This window comes from Chelonia mydas, chromosome 1 (genome assembly GCF_015237465.2).
Source record: "Chelonia mydas isolate rCheMyd1 chromosome 1, rCheMyd1.pri.v2, whole genome shotgun sequence".
Classification (NCBI taxonomy): Eukaryota; Metazoa; Chordata; order Testudines; family Cheloniidae; genus Chelonia; species Chelonia mydas.
Genome location: NC_057849.1, coordinates 156,346,525 through 156,358,829, shown reverse-complemented (window position 1 = coordinate 156,358,829; position 12,305 = coordinate 156,346,525).

Here is a 12,305-nt window from a genome sequence, read left to right as displayed (position 1 = left end):
TCCTTCTGAAACAGCTGATATGACTGGCATCTAAAAGCAATGCAGAGAGTTGTATTCACTGCCCTGCATTACGTGTTGGAGACGCCATTGACTCCAGGGCTCTTTTTGTGATTATGGCACCAATCACTTTTTCAGGGAATTTTTATTTTAACATGTAGCACTTCAGTTAGGAACTTCTTGCTTGAAGATTCCCTTACAGACAGAAATCTTCATTTTGAGGAAGTTATCCTAAATTTATGAGTATCACACCAAGACAGGGGAGCCAAATACTTTATCCACAAGACACTTACCTATTGGGTGAAATCCTGGCCTCAGTGAATTCAATAGGAGTTTTGCTATCTGCTTCAGCAGGGCCAGGATGTCACCCACAGGATCTTCTGAGAAGAGGAAATAAGTACAAGTACACTGCCCATCTAACTAGCATTTATCTTAATTCCTCTGCAAATAATCAACTGCTGGTACAGCACTAATTAAGATACTAAAAAGTTGTATTTGAGCAAATTCTCCTACCTGCCCATTTGTACTGATATCAGCTTACAATTTTCTCCAGGCTGTGATTAGCCAAACTCCAGCTCTCCTATATTCTAATTGGTTGTTGATAAAGTAATGACAGTATTAACGTATGCTAAGAAATGCTGTGCAGTGAAAATGAAGAGAAAGGATCCCCTTTAGAAACTAAGGTCCTGATTCAGGAGAGCACTGAACCATGCACTTAGAACAGAGAGACTTCAATGAGACATAAGCATGTGCTTCAACTTAAATGTGTTTAACTGTGCTTCCTCAACTGGGAAGCTTCCATGCACCAGAACCTAAAGCATTTTCAAAATACCCTCTGCAATGTGACTTTGTAATGTCAGTGAGACTTGTAACTGGCACCCTGAAATCCACTCTTCTGCCTAGGCTTCCAGTCCTCACAAACATCTTTCCTCCAACCATCCACTGAGAGATAGCTATGTTATGTGAGCTAGCTAACCAAAAGCTTCCACTCCATGACAATATTGTTCACTCGCCTTGTACTCACATTAAGTCCCAACAAACATTCTGGGTAGCTGGAGCAGATCTTTTGTCATCCAACTTCAACCCACAAGACACCTGGCAGATGCAATGGGCAGGCTGTGATGTAAACAACAAGCACCTCATAGACAATCCCACTGTTGAACCTCCTGGTTTCTTCCTCTGCTGAAGACAATGGACAACCTTCAACTCTATCAGGATGTTACATGGAAGATGCATGCACCTGATTCACAAATGAAGAATCAAGTATTCACCACAGTGCAAACGTGGAGACTTCCAAACCACTGAACATATTGTGAACAAGCGTTCAATCTTTTCATTTCTGGGAGGTATAGCAAAGTCTCACTTTGCATCTCCTGAAGCTCTCAAATAGATTTCAAACCTTTCTATTCACTTGGAAATGTTGCTATTTCCGTATGAAAGAAGATGACTTTTGTAATGTTAGGAACAATTGGCCAAAGGTGCTTTTATGGTGAAAAGTCAAAGCAAAACTCCATTGCATGTTTTCATGAAAGTTCTTTTACTGCTTTGAGCTATTACTGGAGAAGGAAATAAATTTGGATGTGAAAATTGAAGTCTGAAATGTTGCTGGGTGAAATTTTGGAAGTGCTAAAGATCAAAGGAACACTAAAACCCACAGTTCACTGTAAAAATGTGAGTTTTCAATCAAACCAGCTCCACATGTGTGGGGATTAATGCATCAAGAGTCCTCCATCTCCCTGTTAGTAGACTGGGTGTTTTCTGAGGAATAACTGATACAGGATAAAAATACAATATCTCTGTAGTATCTTTCATCTGCAGACCACAAAGTGGAGAGGACTCAAGAGCACAGAAGCAGCACCTTGACTTCCAAGGTACTAATAGAAGGGCTTGTGTAGATATACATCGTAGATACTGTGGGGTGGGGTTTGCAGCCTAATCATTACCGATGAGAATGCAGTTTTGTCTGGAGAACTGTGTGGAGGGGCCCACAATGAGTCAGCAGGCCATGGGGCTGAGTCCTGGCCCCTGGGACCTGCATGTGATCCCTAACTGTGAAAAGGGGTATTCTAGGTGTTTAGGCCTCGGGAATGCGGCTTCCCCTAGGGGCCAACCTAGGAATTGCTGTGATAATTGTAATTAAGCCATTCTACTTAAGGTATTTGTAACAACTTCCTCTTTTGCCAGCCTCAGTAAACAATCCTGTTGTGTGAGCCATGGCTCTGCATGTTTACTGACACCCACCAGATGCCAGAGCCTCTAGTGCTTGCCTTAGAGTTGTGGTACCTTTGGCACATGTATGTAAAGAGGTTTGGAGTTACTTAGCAGCCCAGCAAACATATAGGGTGGGGATTCTTACAGTACCAGGGGTTTGCAAATGTATTTTGTTTTTTAAAATGTACCCTCCCAGTGCTCAAATCTGGGCCCATACTCAGGATTTCTGCAGGCTCTTGAGCAATCTAGATACTTATTCTATTCTTCTCTGTGTCAGGACACCAGGATTCAGCTGATGCCCCATCCAGTTAGCAGATGTTGGAACCCTGCAGAGTGCTGCAGATTAATTCCTGCTCATTCACGAAAATAGGAGTGGCTCATTAAACTTCTCTTCTGAAAGAGGGAGCTTGGGTCTGGAACTGACAGGTCCTGAGAGAATGAACCCCAGAAGCAGCCAGGCGCCTAGTAGGAAGGCTTAAGCTGGGAAAAGAGCCTTAGGAGCAGCCGAGTTTGAGCAGCATCTTAGGCTGGTACTCTGTAATGACTTTTAATCACCCTTTATGTTAATAAAACCTACTGTCAAGTGGGGTAACTGTTTTGAACGTGTAGCTTGTTTTGATTTGGGAGGAGACTCCACTAACTTACATCCTCATCCCAGCTCTACATGACACATTTTAACTGTTACTCGGTGAGCTTTTACAGAGTTCCAGTTGCTAGGAAACCTTTGTCTTCAGCTGGTGTTAGTACTGCTGCAGTTACATTCATATTGACTGGGTCTGAATTACACCCTCTTGTCCATGGGTGACAAAGGTTACAGACATCACAATCTGATGGCCAAACCAAAGAGGAGGTCATTAAAATAAAAAAACCAAGATAACTTTGAATGATGCTGCTGAATTATAAATAAATCTATCATCTGGAAAACAAAACAAGGGCAAAATCCATCCCTGGTATAATCCTAGTGAAGTCAATGGAATTCGACAAGAAGGAATTTGGCCCAGTGATTTTATCACAGTTTCACCAGTAATAAGAAAAATAGTTTAATTTGTTTTCAAATGTGAAAATATTCCGACTAATGAAATCAACTGCTTTCTCCACAGGCACATTATACAACACGGGGCAGTTAGACTAGTGCAGCCGCCTTAGGGTTCAAGTACGTTGCACTGGAGTAACAGGCAAATGCTCCCTGCTGCTTCTGTGACGAGTCAAAACCTCCCGATTCAGGCATGAGCAGAAGTTGGGATCAGGAAGAGCAGAATGCCTGCTCCATGGCATCCTCACCCTTTCCCCTCGAGCCCTGCTGCAGGGCAGTGGCTGCCGGGGAAGCTCAGCCCCTACTAGTGCCACATGAGCTTGGGGAATAGAGGAGGGTGAGCGAAGACACAAACAGTGTCATGTTGCTGGTCCCAGTCTACAGCTTTCTTAGGAACAGGTTCTGTGGGCTAAGCCCCCTTGCCAGCTCTCTGTGAGAGGGGGTCAAAGCCACTCCTGAATATACAATTTGCTGAAAACTCAGTGAGTGGAAATCCACTGAGTTTCCAGTTTTTTACATGCCCATAGCCAGCACAGGGGATGATCTGGGCCTGACAGCAGAATTTTCCCAACTTTGTAATTGGGGTGGTTTTTTTTGTTTGGGGGCATCTTGTAAATATTGCCCCACAGGGAGGTGTCTCTTCTTTTCAGAAGAAACATATGCAGTTGGCAATACTGCCTTTGTTTTAAAAAAAAAAAAACCCAAAAAACAAAACTTGAGATTGGCTTAAAAATAATGAAAGTTTTTTTAAAAAATACATTTTGGAGTCTTTTTATTGCTCATCTGAGTTTTGAGCCTTTGGGGTTCATGTTTTCAAGATCTTCTCTATGAGGCTAGATACTGCCTTTTTATTTTAAATGAAAGTTGAGATTCCCATGTAATCACGTGATTCAAAGAGCTGTGTGGCAGCTTCTCAAGCTGCGAGTCATCTTGTTATCCCCCCACCTCAGTGAGGAAAAAAAAACTTGCTTGTGCTTAACTCAATGTCAGCTCCCTAATACCACCTGTCTGTTAACCACCCACCCCAACAAGCAATATCCTCAGGGCTCTGCCAGCCCTTATTTTGTCTTTCAGGTAACAAGAGGTATGCCCCAGCCCTCATTCCCCACTGAAAGCATTCCCCTGTAGTATCCAGCCCCTGTCACTGGATACTCACAAAAGTCACCAAGTTTGCTGTCCCCAAGGAAACAGAATACACACAGCTCGACTGGTACAACTTGGGATCCAGTCCTTTATACCATCACAGCACTGGGCTATAGTTATCGCAAAAACAATCATTGATAATAAACTTAAGATGAAGATTTAAGAGATACTGAGTAAGGATAATGGAAACAGAAATGGTTGCATATAAAATAAGCAGCATAGACTAAGAAGTGAGTTAAAGTTTACTTTAGAGAAAGATTTTAGCCTGTTAAAGTTGTGTTTCTCACCTAAAACCCAACACCAATATGACTGGGATCCAGCCATCTTTCCTTAATGCAAAAAAGCACTGTCCTTTTTGCTCCCTCACTGGTGGATAAACATGTGTCCTTTTGTCTTCATATATTCCTGAAGTTCAATGTTTTGTCTCCAGAGTCAGGATAACCCCTGATGGTTTAGACTCCAGTGACTTCCCAGCTCCATTTACGCCACATGAAGATTTGGCTTCCACTATGTTGGCTTACAAGGTTTAATATACATAGCCACCACTGCAAAAATAGGTGAATCAACATCTTTTGTCTGACTCAAAAACTTGTGTGTCAACCAAGCCTTAGTTTAGATATATGTTTAGCATATATGCACTAGTTCTTAAATATCTGTACGTTCATTATGCAATGATTGAGGTGCAGTGTGATCCTGACTTTCATTTAAGACCTCACATGACGGTCTTTATAGATAAATACTATCACAGCAATGTGTTGAGTGTCATGAATTTGTCAGGCCTGCCGGGCTACTGTTACAGAACAGTGAACCCTTTGCCAGTTGGCACCGAGGGGTTCTTAGGGTTGCAAGCTGTGACTAAGTCAGTAGTAAACTCTATAAGGACGTACTCAGCACAACATGTGAGGCTTCAGTCCTGTTAGAATTAAGGGCAGCTGTGCAGGTCTAGTCGCACGGCATTCATTGAGAATAAGTTGCAAAACCATGTGGTTTTGCTTGGCTATGAATAAAGGCTATTCAAAATTCCCCAAAAATGCTCGAAGTTAACACAAAGAGGAGCAAAATCCTTTTGTAATCCTTTTAGTTAGATCTTTTTGATGATTGTCATTGTTCAGAAAGGAAAAAATACAATGCAGTTTTGTAAATTAACACACAGAAATCACAGCTCACTCCCTCAAAAAGCATTCTCATGGGTGCTCTTGTTCCCGGGGAGTGCACTCTCGATGCCACCCTTAAAGAAAACACATCATATTCCAAGTGGCCATTTCAGGGAGGCGCATAGCCAAGTTCCTCTTTACCCTACCTGCAAAGGTTAGGGGTGCTAGCCCTAGAACTCAAGGACTCCTGTACACTGTGCCAAGGTTGTAGGGCAGGGCTGTTTGCCCCCTTGCCTCTCCTTGGGCTGGACACACTCTGACCTGAAGACTGTAATGCTGTGGGGATTCAAAACAAAGTATTGGGGTCACTGAGCTACATAAGATGTTTGTCTGGTGTATGATGGAAAGGATAGTGGTTCAAAAAAAAAAAAAAAAAACCAAAAAAACCAACCTTCAGTCTCCTCTTCACCACCTCCCACAGCCGCTGCTGAAAGAAAAATGTGAATCCAAAAGGAAGAGAAAATGATTACACAATACAGATTTTAAGAATTCTGAACACACTGACAGAGACATGCTGTGTAGCTTAAATGTGTGACAGTTAAAATTAAAAGGTTGCTTGCTGCAGTCTGAATGGCGTAAGATTTGACTATTTCTTGCTTTTTCTGAAGCACCTGAATTTGTTTCAACTCATACAAAGTCTTGCTCATTCGGGGAAAATGATTACATAACAAAGCAAAATATAGTATAGAAAGTTGTTTAACCTATTTCATCCTGTTATATCAAATGTACCAAACGTAATTGCTTTCTCACCCCTTCCACTCTCAGCCTCCCCAGAAAAAGACTGTTACTAAATACTTAGTTCAAGAAATATTTGCAAATATACTAATTATAACCTAACATACAGGAACTTTCTAAAGTTACCCAGATACTTAACATGCATCCTTATTTGTCAGTGTCACAAGGATATCTATAACCTCACAAAAGGTTACAGTCTCAATGTGATGTTGGTGGGTGGAGGGGATTCACTAAAAATCACATTAAGAGCCAAGGAACCGAAGCACTTAATTCCCGATACATCACTTGGAAAATAAAGTCTTCTGTGGCAGCAGCCGGGGAAGAGGGAACAGGGGACATAGTCTGAGGAACAGCTTAAACTAAATCACTTGGTGAGCTTCTCCTAACACTTCTTAACTTCAATATGAATTTAGGCCTTCCATATCTTGTACAGCTTTGCTGCAATTGAAACGGATCACACATACAGTTTCATTGTCCTCAAAAACAGGGAAAATCCCCATCTTGCCACATCAGTAGAAAACAGAGAAAGAACTAGAGGAATGAGCTGGTGTAGTGTTTACCCAAAGGGGTTAGCAGGCTTGAGCCTGAAGAAAATTTTGCAGTTTCTCTTTATGCATTTTTAAATCAATTCTAAGCTACTTACAAATATGGGCAATTACTTTCGGCACTTTGCTTTGTAATAAGATTTAATGACTGCTGTGTGATTCTCTTGGTGAGCACAGATAACCAAACACTAGGATATAAATTTTAAGTTTAACAATTTTGTATGAAATAAGGAAGGTTTTTATAATAAGTTGGGAATTTTTCAACTTTAATATTCACAATCAGAATAAAAGAAGGTGGGATGCGGGGGGGGGGGGGGCATTTCTTTCATAATGGCTACCAAAATACCCTAGACCATACACCCATGAATGAGATTTTTTTTTATGAAACTGTTTGGTCTCCCATAAATGTATGCTCCTATTTTCAACATGCTTGGGTATCTGTAAAGCTGAATAGTTATAAAATCATGCATCTCTTCCATATTGAGAAATCCCAGTGTGAAATAACCATCACTTTATATCAGTACATCTAGGAAAACATTGTCTTTCCTTGGAAGATTTCTCTGTTCATATTAAAGTGAATTTAGTGCTTGTGAAAGGTGTATGCCTACTTTATGACTAGGATTGGTGGCTGGAGCCCACCAAATCAACAGAACACTTCTCCCTATTAAGAGAGGGAGGGGCCACAGAACCCAGACACAAACTGAATCTGAGAGGCAAAAAAGAAGAACAAAGAGGGGGATGTTTTGACGATATGACCTACACGAGAACCAGAAGGAGAATCCCAGACAATGCCCATTGTTCCAAGAATGAGTCCAAGGAATCAATGGATGCTGCCCAGACAAAGTGGTGAAAAAAATATCTATTCTCCTCTGAGTCGTGGACCCAGCACACCTCTACTGCACCACTCTGCTGTGCTAAAGGTAAAAGATACAGCATGGACAGTGCTGAAGAATTAAATCTGTTTTTCCCCCAAAATATGTTCAGCAAAGGCAGCACAGGTGCAAGCTTCTCTACACTACCAAGCATGGTGCCTCACCTTGACATGGCGGGACCATTTACAAGTCTTATGTCTTCACTGTCAAAAAAAGGATATTTCTACTATGACATAGGTAGGTGAGATCAACACTATTTCCTCCCGCTGTAGTTGTCCTTGGCCTAGCTAAATCACAGTAAAACCTACCTGTGCCTTTTATCCACTAGGGTTATACAGCTGGATAGCTAACACACACATATGACTTATCTCCCTGAAACATCTTGTTGTTATGAAGATATAGCCTATGACCGAGAGGGCATCGTGGACAGGTTTCTGTTCTACAATTTCTTGGGTGTAAATGGAATGTCTTTCAAATGCAACATTAATATTGTTCACAAAAATCCTTCAAACCACCACTGAAGTAACAGATCTGACTGAAGTTAGATTCCTATGCATAGACCTAGGTACTACTGTCCTGCTATAGTGTAATCAAAGCTCCTCCTCCACTGAAGATCAGGAGCTAGAACTTCATATAAAAAGATGCTGATTAATTACTGCTGACTCCTGCTGGAAGGCAACTCTTGTTAGCTTTAACCAAGACATGAGGGGATGGAGTATCTCAGGATAGACGGAACTAGGGGTTAGAACAGTGGAGGTCATTCAGGGGAAACCATCTGATCAGTGAAGCTTACGGAGTAAGTTTAGGCCAAGGTGTAATGTGCTGTTATTTGAGTTACCAATAACATTTCTTTCATATGGATAGGGTGTTTTTGTTTTGTTTTAAAAGGTGCTAAACGATTGAGGTACCTTTTTTTCAAACTTAAAATATGATTCTGCCAGAGGGCTCATACAAGAGTATTGCTAACTCCAACCTTCATACACACCGGTAACCTGAGTTAGTGTCACTCGATCCTTTAGCACCTTTAAAACAAAAACAAACACACCCTATCCATGAAAGAAATGTTATTGGTAACTCAAATAAGTGCAACCCATCCTTCTTCTCAACTCCTAGTGAATCCTCTATCTTCACTGAAATCCAGTCAAGGAGACTGTCACGGGGGCTTGGCGTTCCCAGCTCTGTTTGTGGTAGTTTCCCTGTTGTACCACCACAGCTGGGGTCATTTTCTAAGTAAATGACATTATACCCAGCTGAGGTCGCTAATTAGCTTGGATGTTGCCAACTGATCAGTGAGGCTGTGGGACAGCTGCTAAGTCATGAGCAAAGCTGAGCCCAGCTTTCCTCAAAGTGCCAGCCAGCCCATGACACGACCACAATGGATTCCTGATCTCAGCTGGAGCCTCTAGGTGTTATAACAACTATAATTCCCAAAAGAACCAGAACCCTGTGCTATTTCAACATCTTATGATGGATATGATATTAACATGCATCATTACCATCCTCAGACCACTTCCTTATTGCCTTTACTGTATACCAAGATACGATTTTTTTTAAAAAAAACCTCTTCTAATATAGGGTCCCTTTATGATGGTACTATTAATTGAGAATAAGGCTTTTACTCCATGCATTATCCCATCCAAGCCAATATTTCTACACTTGAAGGAAGATGCTACTCAAATGAGTAAGGATATCAAAATGTGGTCCATACTTAGCAGCTCTGAAAGCTAAAAGATTTATCCCTCCAAAATGAAATCACTTATTTAATACTGATCCAAGTCTTCTGTCCATTTGTTGCTATGGCATAAGATGAAAATATAAAGCAACGTGAATGGAAAAAAATTGAAAGTGAACATGCATTGTTTTTCAGATGGGATATATGCATTATCAATTCAAATATACTGTAATGGTATCTGATTTCAATTTTTGAAGTGAGCTAGGGCTGTTGAGAAGCTTTTAACTGTAATTTTGAGAAGAGGGCAAACAGCACGTAGATAGTACGAGTTATTTTTGAACTATAGTTTCTGGTACATCTCTCTTTAAACAAAAGATAAATGCAAGCAGAGGAGAGGTTTAAAAACTGGAAAAAGAATACAACAAAATTTAATGGATTATTTCATTGCTTAGTGCAAAGAGTCATAGATTATAAGGCCAGCAGAGACCACTGTGATCACCTAATCGGATCTCCTGTATAACACAGGCCATGATGCTTCCCTGAATTAATTCCTGTTTGAACTACACCATATCTTTAAAAAGAAAATCCAAACTTGATTTAAAAATTGCCACTGATGGAGAATCCACAATTACCCTTGGTAAATTGGTTAATTACCCTCAATGTTAAAAAACTTGCTTTGATTTGACTTTATTTTGCTCCACTGAAAGACACTTAGGAATAAATTATATCTGCCTCTAAATGGGTGTGATAGAAAGTATTGGCAAAAAATGACCTTTTTTCCAGGGGGGAAAAATAAATTACCCGGTGTTGGTTCAGGGGACAGGGAAGGGCGTGCATAAGGTTTATATGGCTTTAGGTGCTGGTTGTTTTCCTCTTAAATTTCTATTTCATTCTGAAGTATTTATATGAACATAAAGTATTTGAAAGAGTTTTTATTCTATTTTAATTTTGAATGAAAATTAACTACTTTAAAATGTCAACAGTAAAGTAATGAGAATATTAAAGTTCTTGCTTTCATAGAAATGTAGGGCTGGAAGGGACCTTCAGAGTTCATCTACTCCAACCCCCTGCACTGAGGCAGGACCAAGTAAACCTCGACCATCCCTGACAGGTGTTTGTCTAACCCGTTCTTAAAAACCTCCAGTGAGGGGGTTTCCAAAGGAGGCTGTGGAATCCTATTCCAGAGTTTAACTACCCTTACAGATAAAAAGGTTTTCCTAATATCTAACCTAAATCTCCCTTGCTGCAGATTAAGCCCATTATTTCTTGTCTTACCTTCAGTGAACATGGGGGACAATTGATCACCATCTTCTTTATAACAGCCCTTAACAAATCTTCAAATATATCAGCCCCTCCCCTGCCATCTTCTTGTCTCAAGAGTAAACATTCCCAGTGTTTTAAACTTCTTCATATGTCAGATTTTCTAAACCTTTTATCATTTTTGTTTCTCTCCTTTGGACTCTTGCCAATTTGTTCACATCTTTCCTGAAGTGTGGCGCCCAGAACTGGATACAGTACTGCGGCTGAGGCCGCACCCGTTCCTGTTAATACACCCCAGAGTGATATTAGCCTTTTTGCAGCTGCATCACATTCATTGTTGACTCTTATTCAATCTGTGATCCACTATAGCCCCCAGATCCTTTTCAGCAGTATTACCACCAAGCCAGTTATTCTCCATTTTGTAGCTATTTATTTGATTTTTCCTTCTTAGTTGCAGTACTTTGCACTTTATTTAATTTCATCTTGCTGAATTCAGACCAATTCTCCAATTTGTCAAAGTCATTTGAATTCTAATCCTGTCCTCCAAAGTGTTTGCAACCCCTTCCAGATAGGTGTCATCTGCACATTTTACAAGCATACTCTCCACTCCATTATCGAAATCCTTAATGCCTATTAGGAAACAATAAAAGAGTTATGAAAAACAATAAGAGACTAGAAGCCTGGGGCAGGAAAAGAATGGGTGGAATTATTTGGCGACTAGTGGGTGAAATCAAATGTCACTGGATACTGAAAAGAGAGAAGGGTGGCATTGTCAACTATTGCGGGGGTTGGTTTGCTAGAATCTAGAAACTTCTGAATGATCTGCATAGCTTTGGATCAAGTGGTTCTAAATGAAACTAGCTAGTTCGTCTTACTATTCTGTTTGAGTTTTCAATGTTCAGTACACAGGGTAGGTGTTTTTCAATCTGTTGTACTAAATGTGAAAGCTGATGATCAAAACTACAAGTATGTAATTAGTAGAGCTGACCAAAAAAAGCAGACAATTTTTCAATTTAAAAAATGTTCCCCTTTTTTAAAGTTAGAAATGTCAGAAATTCAAAATTTCAAACATTCAAAATCCACTATACACTAGGTTGAAAAATGGAGGAGTGAGGAGGGGATTTCACAACAAATGCAAAGTTTTTTTTTTTAATTCCAAAATTTCGGATTTCAAAATTGTTGAAGTTTCAAAATTTAAAACATTTCCAGCAGCTCTAGTGATTAGTATTAGTGATGATCACACATCAGTGTATGAATGTATACAATTCAACATATCTAAAGTTGAAAGGAGTGCTAGGAGCGAACAGGGTGAAGTAATAAAAACAGGTAATTCTTTCAAAGCAAAATATGAACATTGTCATAAGTTAAGATAGACATCATCCGGAGTTAATTAGCAAGATCTTGTGCTCATATAAAAAAGATATGGAAGGCTTGTTTCTTTGGATACTTCAAGATCAAATGTACCATTAACTTGGAAGAGCAGAATACTGATGTGTGGGATGATACAGAAAGTGAGACTTTTATAAATCATCATAATTATTGAAACATAGTCACAATGGTAATTAAGGTTTTTCAACATTATTCCACAACATACAACCCCCCCTCCCCCACCCACCCTCAGGATTGGATGACTGGGAGCGTGGGGGGGGGAGGAGTTGAATGCCCCAGGTTCCCAATGACACT